The sequence below is a fragment of the Amblyomma maculatum genome, chromosome 3, assembly GCF_055883805.1.
Source record: "Amblyomma maculatum isolate TAMU_Amacu chromosome 3, ASM5588380v1, whole genome shotgun sequence".
Taxonomy (NCBI): Eukaryota; Metazoa; Arthropoda; class Arachnida; order Ixodida; family Ixodidae; genus Amblyomma; species Amblyomma maculatum.
Genome location: NC_139346.1, coordinates 40,553,591 through 40,565,191, shown reverse-complemented (window position 1 = coordinate 40,565,191; position 11,601 = coordinate 40,553,591). Strand labels below are relative to the sequence as shown.

Here is an 11,601-nt window from a genome sequence, read left to right as displayed (position 1 = left end):
GGCGTCGCATAAGGCAATTCACGCCCTCTACTGCGGAGCAACAAATGAATTAGATTTTACTTCTTGCGAAATGGTCAAATCGCCTGCAATGAAAAGAAAAGAAACGAACACGGGCTGCGGGTTTGCTGCTTATCATGCGCGGCCATATAGCCAAACGTTTCTGTCGAGCTTTCTCATACTCGAGAGCAACACGCAGACGGCTCAGCGAACGCAGCCAGAGGCAGGGATTTCTGCGTACGCGAGCAACGTATACGCAGTAGGCAAGAATCGTGATGCGTATGACGCATGCGCAGCAAGCAGCACGCAGGCCGCCTACGTACGCAAGGGATCTGCGTATACTTACGTACGCAGTACTAAAACTCTCTAATAACTTATGTGCCATAGCGCGCGCGCCACGGAACGCACAATAGTAGACTGTCGTCTCCGTCGCCACCAGGTGAGTGAGGCGGGTCAGCCGATGACATGCTGCTGTCACTGCTGTCGTCGCTGTCCAGCAGATCACGAAACGGGGTATATTCACATGGATCAAAGTCCATCTCGGCGGCGGTTTCGTGCAGCCTCGCTTCGAGCTCAGGATTCATGTAACCCATGGCGACCGACGCTCGAACGGCAAATATGAGGGGAACAAAATGGGAGCACCGCCGGAAGCAAACAAACCGAGCGTCAGTGGCGTCACTTCGTGGTGCATCATGGGCCTTCCCGAACATTTTTTTTTTTTTTGGCGGGCTCAACGGCCTATTTGAGTTGAGAGGTAGAGCGACGGGAGAGGAGGAGCGTCATTTTTAATATGGAATAATTATGTTGTTAAATAAGTTAGCCTAAAAATATTTCGTTGTGTTGACTAGTGAAGGCAAACCGATCAATCGTGTGGTTTTTCTAAGCAAGGCGTCAAGCTTTTCGTGGGCCCTATAGGATGCGCTATTCACGATCTTGTTCCCGCCTCCCTTATATCGTTCACTCTATTCTAATTATATGGGGCATGATGTGTTAAAAAGGGTGCGCGAAATTCCGATCTCGCCTTCTACCGAAACGTCTTTCTTTAAACTTCATGCCGAGGTGTTGCCTGTTAAAGTGTGCCTTCAGAAAAAAAAATATTTTCGTTTCTATTGTTAATTGCCGGTTATCTGACACACCTGAGACCATCCAACACGGTTTTATTGCGTGCAAAGATGCAATATTATTTTGGAACGTTCTGCAAAGAACATTGAAGAAAGACTTTATTTTGAATTCCCACAGTGTGCGTTACTTGATAACCACCGAACATGACCACGAACCCTTTGACAGGATTTTCCTCCTTGGACTGCACGACCTGTGGAAAACGCGTATGTTGGATCGGAATGCTGAACCTCTAGTCTCCCCCGCTTCTCATTTCGGCCAGAGGGTGCACCAGCTTAGAGACACTTACAAAGATAGTGCCTATCAACCGGACTGGTTGCCATTGTTGATGTGTTGTCTTTCCTTGCCACCATTTTAGTGAGGTTGTGCTAAGTCGTGTTCTAGTTGTGTGGTGTTGTGTTGTATGTTCAAATTGGACTTTTCGCCTACAGGCTGATTACTCTGTAAATAATATATATAACGGTAGGCTGAATTTAAAAGCATGTAATAAATACCATGCTGGAAAAAAAATCCCTGGCGTGGTTAAGATGGTTAAATCACTCGGCTGGGGATCTGAGGGACGGAGGTTCGATTCCCGATAAAGAGCATTTTTTTTATCAGGAGACCATAGCTCCTCTTCCCGGTGTAGCAGCGGCCACCCGAGGGCTCGCTTTGGTTTTCAGAGTATTGCTTTCGCAACAAAAACCCTCATCCACCTGCAATCGAGCTCCTAACCCGCAGACAAAATCTGAAATCGACATGGCTGTACGGGACAGGCTATGGATACCTCCGCTGCCAAAAAACATGCATGCCGAACACCATGCGGAGCGTTGGGAAAAATGAGCTCAAATTCTCAGTAAGAAATTTATCCGCTTGCCGCCGGAGGAAGTAGCCTTTGTGGATGCTGCCGGAGGGGCAAGCCCCTTTAATGGTTGCAGCGGTAACGAATGGGTCGGGTAGACCGATCACCGCGGTCATCCTGAAAACTAGGTCTCCTGAGGCAGCTGAGGAAGTGGCTGTAGCTCTAGCCTGCGCCCAGACAAAGGCGCGCAATCTGCGACAGAACAACTGCCATGCGAAATTACAGTCGAGGGTTGATTGCTTCCCATGCAATTCGAATATTACAGCAATCACCAATCTCGCGAACTATACAGCTGATTTGGACTCCAACGCACACTGGCGTTCCCGGCAACGAATCCGCCCATGCCATGGCTTGAGGGCTCTACCGCCTAGCCGGCGGCAGAGAGGGTGGGCTTGGAGCGGGGAGCATAGAGTGTGTCAAATCTTACACAGAAATTCTGCAGCATTATAGACTCAGTAGACGGGTGGCTGCTGCGCCAGCCCCTACCCTAAATTGCAGGCAGGCCGTCGCCTGGCGTCGCCTTCAGACTGGGACATTCCCACACCCGCTCCTGGTGAGCCATATGCTCCCAGCAGAAAGATCTGAATTCTGTGAAAACTGTGACTCGAGAGGGACCTTCGAACACATCCTCTGGGACTGCCCCTTTTCTCCCAGGAGGGGTCTAAATCTGACGCCGCAAATCTGGGAGACCATGCTGCGTTGCTCGGACCCTGGGCTCCAGCTAGCCTCCATCCAGCTGGCCTGGGACGCCGCCGGCCAACAACGTCTGCCGGCCTGCGTCTGAGGCGGGGCACCCGCCATCCATTCCAAGCGACGGAGGGCCGGAGCCTCTTCATCCGCTGGAATAAATAAAACGTTCTGCTCTCTCTCCGATCACCCGCCTAGGGCGCTAACCGACTACGCCACGCTGGGCACAAAAGAAACATATCTTAATTTTTCTTACATAGCGTTCCTGCGGTCTCCTTGGGAGAGTAATGGGCGTGGCGCTAACGGATACGCCCATACAGTAAATATAGTTACTCTAAAGGGAAAGCGGTTGTCACCCGTTAATACTTAAGGGGATTATTAACGACGCGCCCTTAACGGTGCGCACACTCCCAGACACCCTTAGAGTCGTTAATAATTAGAGAGTATTAATAAAGATGCGCCCTTAATGGTGCGCGCACTCCCAGAAACCCTTAGAGTGAAGGGGGTAGCTGTAGCAGTCGCAAAGGAGATGCCCTCGACCTGCGTGGCAAGCTCAGCCGGAATTCAACTACCTTTTAATGACAGAAGGGGGTGGCCGTTTGGTGCCCAGTGGTCGCCGGTTGAAGCCAGAGTAAGGGTTCGGAGTCAGAAGAAACAAACAAAACAAAGTTTATGCACAGCAAGAGACGATACAAAAGAATACACAGGAACACTTGAAATGCACCGACGAGAGGTTCACAGAATACAAACGATAAGCATGCAACTACAGAATGATTCAATAGCACAGAGGCTTTACAACACAAAACAAACACGAGAGAGTCACATAAACAAACACCAAATTGTTCACCGGGCACTGTTGCAGTCCGACGCCTCGAGAGTCAGATTGTGGCCGCCATACAAGACGAGCGCCTCTCCCTCGCTGGTCCGTGGGCTTGCCAGCAGCGGATGATCGCCGGCAGTCCAGTCGAAACACTGGCGAACACGCCGCAACCATTTGCTGACTGACTGACTGACCGACTGACTGACTGCCTGACTGACCGACTGACTGACCGACTGACTGACTGACTGACTGCACAAGCGGCGCGGCCGCAATAAATAGGGCGCGCTGCGTCTGTCTGTTAAGGCGCGCTAAGGCTAGCGCGCACACACACTTAGCTTCGCTGGTTATAGCCCTCCCTTTTCCTCCCGTCGAACCGCGCGTCGTCATTGGCCACGACCCGTAGAACATTCTGGAAGGCTCTGGCGTGTTCCAGACTGATGATTCACCGTCATCCCCGGGCAATGAGAAAGAGGGTGACGGCGACGCGTACAAATTTACGTGCTCTCTCGCGCGGGGAAGGAGGCCTTTTCTCGAACTTTGTGGACGAATCCATGCGGCGCCGCGGGGGCCTCGCGGCGCGCCGGCTTGATAAAAATGTGCGCTGATTTCATGACAGCGGTCCATACAGCCAATGCACTGAAGGGGCGAACGCGTGACTTCTGCCATCATCAAACTCTTTTGAGGTTAGAAGTTGGCAACGGGGATGTTTGGCAGATGGCGGTGTTCAGGTAGCTTACGTCTGCTGTAGAGTAGCGGCAGTAAGAAAAAAAAACAAAATAATCGCGTCTGGAACATTTCTGATGGTGTGTTCTGTCGCGTATCTACTGTTACACCTTATAGGTGTCAAGCTTCTTCTGCGTTATTTTAAACCCACCCAGCGCTGCGATTTTACTCGCTTCACATCTATATGCTTTGTCGAGAACACACGCATCTCCCCTGTTCCCGATTGCCTCAAAAAACGTCGGCATTTGACTTTGGCACGAGACGACGAACACCATATAGATAGAAAAACATTCCAACGGATTCCACAGCAGTGGCCCTGCCTGGCCTATTCTGGAGGGCCAGTGCTGTATACAGAAAATGTCTAAGGTTGCTCCAACGTGTGTTTACTTTTCACTGTGTTTGTCAGTGCTCTTTCATAAATGGCAGTTGAGAATGTTGCGAGTAGAACAGCGTATTCTGGTTGAACTTAGATTGTGGTAAACCCGTAGCACCGAACGACATTTCCAGCGGTTGCTTAATGAAATTATAGAAAAAACTGTTCATTTTTCATAGTGTAGTTTGTTAAGGATATTTACGTCCGCATGCCTTGCACTTCATAGCTCGCGCATAGTTCTCGTTGTGGAAGGAAAACCTGTCATGAAATCTGCAAATATAATTGCATTGTGGCGCGTTTTCCCACATATTCGTGACATGATATGCAGGATCTTTTCGAGATTTTGCCTTACACATAAGGCATGAATACTGCGCTACTTGATAGACAGAGACAAGTGAAAGACGACACACTCTTTCGTCTTTCACTTGTCTGTCTATCAAGTAGCGCGGTATTCCTCAGTAGGACCAACCAACTGGCCTCCGTGTTTGCATTGAAGCCATGAAAGTTCCAGCAACATGCAAGGGAGCTTAAGCGGCTCTTACGAACGCCTTGTTTTAAATGTTTGAAGCGAAGCGACACAGAAAAATTGAAACATCAAACCGAATCTAAAAGAGCTTCTGCTCGCGAACATTATTCGCAATCGTCCTAAATAAACTTCGTATGCCCCAAGAGGCGAAAAGCCCGTGTGCTGTGCGATCTCAGTGCAGGTTAAAGAACCCCAGATTGTCGCAATTTCCGGAGTCCTCCACTACGGCGTCTCTCATAGCCTGAGTCACATTGGGACGTTAAACCCCACAAACCGAACCAAACCAAAGCCTAGACAGGCACTCCAGTGGCGTTTGCCGCAGCCCGGGAGCGCTGCTTTAAGACCTGGTCCTGTAGGGTGCAGCAGCCGGACAGGGTCGCCTCCCTGCTCTCTCGGGTGGTATTGGAGAAAGGGGCAAATATGAGTTTTTCTGGCAGGCCCACACAATGTGGTATGTACCAGACATCTCCCCACAGTATGACCACAGCCCGTCAAATTGTGGATCAAAACGTTTTTTAGCCGGACACAACATTGTATTGGTGAGCAGACTTAGGAGCCCCCGCTCGTTAGCCTTCCCCAGTCCTTTGTACGCGGTAGGAAGAGTTTGGTGCGTGGATTTGTAACATTCGCATATTTCGTTAAATTTGTAAGCTGGGCTGAAATCACAATCCTGGTCCGCGTCGAGTCCCTTCGAGCCGCACGAGAGATGCCAGCGCGGCGGAATAGTTGGCGATCGCGCTCGCTTGCGTTGGTATCAAGGCCACGACGATTTTAAGTGATAGAAAAACTGCAGTGATGAATTTTGGGAAAGCAAGAATCTTGGAAGAAGTCATACGCACCCTTGAGGCGAGGCCAATACAATGTAACACAGAAATAATATGAATTCTTGGAAGAAGCCAAACGCACCCTCGAGGCGAGGCCAATACAATGCAACATAGAGATAATATGGATTCTAGCGCACGAGTGTGTTGCGGGAAATGAGGCTGCAAACGAGCTTTCTCGAGCTCTCTATCACCGGGCAGCCCTAGAGGAGCCCTCTCGAATATACATGAAAAATAGTTTGATTTCTACAGCGAGATCACGGATCATTATAAACTGAGCAGGAAGGTCTATCCGCCACCCGACCATTCCCTAGGAAATGAGGAGGCAATTTCTTGAAGAAGAATGCAAGGGGGAAATCATATAAGCCCCTTCGGGATATACATGACAATCTCTGAAGAGGAGAAAGACCAATGTTGCATAACGTGCGGGGAGAGGGGCCCTCTCGACCATGTAATTTGATAATGTGCTGGCAGCCCGGGTGCCGAGCATGTATAAAAGATAGAGAAGCCTGGGAGATTTGCTGCGGAGCGTGAACCCCGCTCAACAGCAACAAGCCATGCGCCTGGCGCCTCCGACTGTATTTTCAATGTATTTTCATCAGACCTTGGGTTGCAAGGCTCCTGAGTAGGGCATCCTTAGGGCTGCGTGCCTGGATTTCCAGAAAGCAGTTTCATTTCAGTGGAAATAAGTCTTGATGATGATTTTGGTACATCGTGCGCCCCTTGTCGAACAAAACCACCATTTCATTGAACGCATTAAAGTTCAACGGCGTTCTATAATTCGACTACAGGAAAGGAAAGGCGCGCTATCCGTTACTCTCAGAATCTCGCTATTATTCTCCCTGTAAACAAGGGGAATTACGAAGAGCGTTTCACGATCCGAGGAGGAAGAAGTAGTCGTTCTGGGCGGCTGTGCCTGAAAAATGTGAAAATGCTACTGGAAGATTTGCGTGTTAGCGCTGATCTGTCTGAATTATATTTTTTCTTCTTATTATTATTTTTAGTAATTTACAATTTTATTCCTTTTTTCCATTGCTTTCTATTACATCGCCTCAAAATTTCAAGTTATTTCAGCAACACTAGCTCCTAATAATGTCGATTTGACTGTATGATATATCATACAGTCAAATCGACATTATCAAAAATATTATGTCACCTACAACGAATTCTGGCCAATCCCCCACTGTGGGTATGTGCCATTACAACGAGGGAGAAGAAGAAGAATGTGGCTTGCTGAAAACAGCGCATCGGCCGTTGGCCGATGTCTTTCGACTTCTCAGGATACTACAGACACGTACAAAGGTGTCCTTCCACGCCTGCCCGCCGGTAATATTGTCCTTAATACCGTTTTCCTGCATGCCGACCTTAAATGTCGCGCGTACAGAACACCTGACTTTCGAGACGCACTCGCACAGATTTTGGACCTCCGGGAAAACCAGGTGTGGATGGTTACCTGCGAGAGTAGTTCTTCAAAGCAGAAGCTAATTAACAAAGCAGAATTCACTGTGAAAGAACTTTGGTGCATGGTGTTCGAGAAGAGACAAAGAATGTCAAGGTTAGGCTCCTTTTGCTTTCCCGCTATATGGAGCACCTGAGGATTGTGGAAGCTTTCGAGACTTATGGAACGATTCAATCTGTGGAGCTTGAAAAGTGGCGGTGCCCAGGGATGGAGCATATAGAAACAGCGAACCGTAAAATATCCCTCATGCTCAAGGACGGAGTGTCAGCAAGTACAATTCCTCAAACTCCTAATGTTTATGGGGTGCAGGCATTACTACTTATCCCAGGGAGACCTGCACTGTGTCTTCGATGCAGCCAGGTTGGACATGTACGACGTCAGTGCCGAATGCCTCGATGCACCCAGTGCCGGCGTATTGACCATGCTTTGGAGAACTGTCTTGAGTTATGCTGACAGGCTGTGTCAAGGCCAGTGGTCACAAGAAGATGACGTGGCGTCAAAACATATCATGGATGAGTCAGATGTTGTCGATGTGACCGGTGAGCGAAGTTGTGAGCCTGAAATTGATGGGGACCAGAAGCCTTCTGCACCTCACATCAACACAGAAGAATCTGCAGCGACCGGCCATCTAGAATCAGCGTCTCCAGAGCCAAAACCGACGCACACCAGCCCGCCTGTGAGTCCCACTCAGAGTGCTGTTCTTGCTGCTCTTGTGCACGAGCGGTGGTTTGGAATGGATACTGCGGGGAGCTGGGCCTTCCGTGCGCTGCCCGTGGCCTCGAGGAAGAGACAATGCTCGACCATCTCCGTTTATTTCTGGAGAGAACCTGCTCTACTCAACTGTACAATAATGAGGGCGCTTAGTCCGTTTAGAGAGGGAGTGTGAAATAGAGTGACATAAAGTACAAAACACATACACACGGCTGCTTCCAAAGGTCCGACGTAGTCGCCGTTTGTCTTTCGGCGAACTGTCACCGTAATGCCGACACAGGCACGCAGCAGTTCACAGAAAACAGAGACGTCCCGCCAAAGGCTTCAAAGGGACCGCGGAGAACGCGCAGCTCAACGAGCGGTCATCCCTGCTTGCTACCGGAAACATAATTCTTGTGTTCGCTCTTTTCCTCCAGCGCGTCGCGGGTCTCCACGGCGTCTTGTCCATGCGCTTCGCGGTCCCTCCTTCCCGTCGTGGCTGCGTCGAGCGCCTTCTTGAAAGCCAGGGGAGTCGCTCCGATCACAACTCCTCCCCTGCCTGGGACTCGCTCTCGGAAGGATGCGGTCGGCACCATCTGCAGAGGCGACGTGAAGCGACGTTGTAGCTAGGAGTTGGCTCGGGTGCCCCCGTCTCGAACCGGAGTTTTCGCTTCTCCACGATCATTTTGCTGACACTGTTGAGTAGCTGCAGCAATTTCAAGTACTCGCAAGAAAACAACCGGCAAGTGTCAAACTCTCTCTCCGAGACCCACCAGGCTCTTTTGGCTAAACATAAATATTAAGTGACAGGCGATAGAAAAAATCCTGCCCCATCCACACTGATCTTGGGCTCAGTCTTCACACCTAATAGACACACGTGAAAAGAAATAAATATATTGAAGAGGGGTTTATTGGGGGTTATTCGGAGGACTGGCGAAGATCTTGAATGTCGGCGAAGATCTTGAATGTCCGACGTCAATGAGCGCGCCAGCTGACGGCACTGCTCAGCATTACGGGCAACAGCAGAAAGAGAAGTGTACTCTGAACTGTCAGGGTTATAAGGAAGTATGGTGTCCAGTAGACAAGAAGGCTCACGACCGTATAGGAGAAAGAATGGGGAAAATCCAGTCGTTGCCTGAGACGCTGTGTTATAGGCATAGGTGATGTCCGGAAGCACCTCATCCCAATTAGACGCGTCACAAGAAACGTACATGGCTAGCATGTCACCAAGCGTTCGGTTAAACCTTCCTGTCAGGCCGTTGGTTTGAGGATGGTAAGCTGTCGGGGTTCGATGTATTGTTTGGCAAGCTTCGAACAGCTCGTTGACCACTTGAGATAGGAAGACGCAGCCGCGGTCACTGCGAAGTTCACGAGGAGCCCCGTGACGTAGAACGAAGTGACGCATGATGAAGGAGGCGACGTCAGGAGCACCAGCCGTAGGCAGAGCTGCAGTCCCCGCGTAGCGGCTGAGGTGATACATGGCGAATATTATCCAGCGGTTGCCTGATGTCGAAGATGGAAGCGGGCCATAGAGGTCGATGCCGACACTATCAAAGGGTCGCGCTGGACAAGGCAATGGTTGTAATGGGCCAGCGGAGGGGCGCGGAGACGACTTCCGCTGCTGACAAGCAGTACAGGACCGAATATAGCGGCGGACAAAGTTATACATCCCCCGCCAGTAGTACCGCTGGCGAAGACGCTAGTATGTCTTCAACAGGCCAGCATGTGCGCTTTGCGGGTCGGCATGGTGATGGGCACAAATTTCTGTGCGAAGATGGCGGGGAATGACCAAGAGCCATTTCTGACCATCCGGGCGATAGCTATTGCGATACACCAGACTACCCCGGATCGTAAAATGTGAAGCTTGGCGACGAAGGGCGCGCGGCAATGAAGACGTTGAGGAAGCGGTGAGGACGTCTAGGAGCGATGATATCCAGGGATCCCGGTGTTGTTCAAAAGGCAGGTCGTCGGAAGAGAGGGCTGCAACGGAGGGTTCGCATATCGAGTGCGAGGGTGCAAAAGGCAGCGGCGAGCAGGACAAGGCGTCAGCGTCGGAGTGTTTGCGCCCCGATCGATATGTCACTTCAAAGTCTTGAAGGCGAAGAACCCAGCGGCCGAGGCGCCCAGAAGGGTCTTTCAGGGAAGCCAACCAGCAGAAGGAATGGTGGTCGGTGATGACGTTGAAGCGGCGGCCTTATAAGTAAGGGCAAAACTTTGTTAAGGCCCACACGATTGCAATACACTCCTTTTCTGTGACGGTGTAGTTAGATTCAGCTTTCGTTAGCGCTCGGCTAGCGTAAGCAACCATATATTCGGGAAAGCCTTGCTTGCGTTGAGCGAGGACAGCATCGAGGCCGATGCCGCTGGCGTCAGTGTGCACTTCTGTAGGAGCGCATGGGTCGTAATGGCGGAGAATGGGCGGTGAAGTTAGCTGACGTCGGAGCGTAGGAAAGCATCGTCGCAGAGTGTGGTCCATGTAGACAAGTCGGCGGGACCATTCAACAATTTTGTAAGCGGTGCAATGATGGTAGCGAAATTGCGGATAAAACGACGAAAATATGAGCATAGGCCGACGAAGCTGCGCAGCTCTTTAACAGACGTCGGATTCGGAAATTCAGTGACCGCATGTAGTTTGTCCGGATCGGGCAGGACGCCATCTTTGGACACGACATGACCCAGTATTGTCAGCCTGCGGGCGCCAAAATGACATTTCTTCAGGTTAAGTTGGAGACTGGTGCCAGTGAGACAGCTCAAGATTTGGCGCAAGCGCACGAGGTGCGTCGGAAAATCGGGAGAGAAAACGACGATGTCATCCAAATAACAAAGACAAATGTTCCATTTGAGGCCGCGTAATATGTTGTCTATCATTCGCTCAAACGTAGCAGGAGCGTTGCAAAGACCAAACGGCATCACAGTGAACTCATGTAATCCATCAGTGGTAACAAAGACTGTCTTGGGTCGGTCAGACTTAGCCATAGGGACTTGCCAATAGCCAGAACGCAGGTCCGAGGACGAAACGAACTAGGCTCCTTGTAAGCAATCGATGGTGTCGTCAATGCGGGGTAGTGGATATACGTTTTTACAAGCAATTTTGTTAAGACGGCGGTAGTCAAAGAAAAATCTTATGGAGTCATCCTTCTTTTTCACAAGCACCACGGGAGCGACCACGGACTAGATGAAGGCTGATTTACACCACGTTGTAGCATGTCATCGACTTGGACAGCCATAACACGGCGCTCCGTAGGTGAAACACGGTAAGGGCGCTGGCTAAGAGGGGCATGACTGCCGGTGTCGATGTGGTGAACAACCTCGGTCGCACGGCCGAAGGAAATCGTCTGAGCATCAGACAAAGAACGGAACTGGTTTAGCAAACAGTTGTTCACGGTGAGTCGGGTCGAGGTCAGTGGCCACAGATGATTGGAAAAGTTTACAACTTGATATATCGGAAGACTCAGTAATCGGCGTTACGGAGGCTACGTGGGCACTCTGTGGTAGATACCCATCAACCTCAAACGGCGAGATGAGGTCAGCAACTTCAATATGAC

At 50.4% G+C, this 11,601-nt stretch overlaps 1 pseudogene; it reads left to right on the top strand.

The window, feature by feature from the left end:
• The first annotated feature begins 7,874 nt into the window (after positions 1–7,874).
• LOC146194629 (uncharacterized) overlaps positions 7,875–11,601 on the top strand; it is a 77,149-nt pseudogene continuing 73,422 nt past the window's right edge.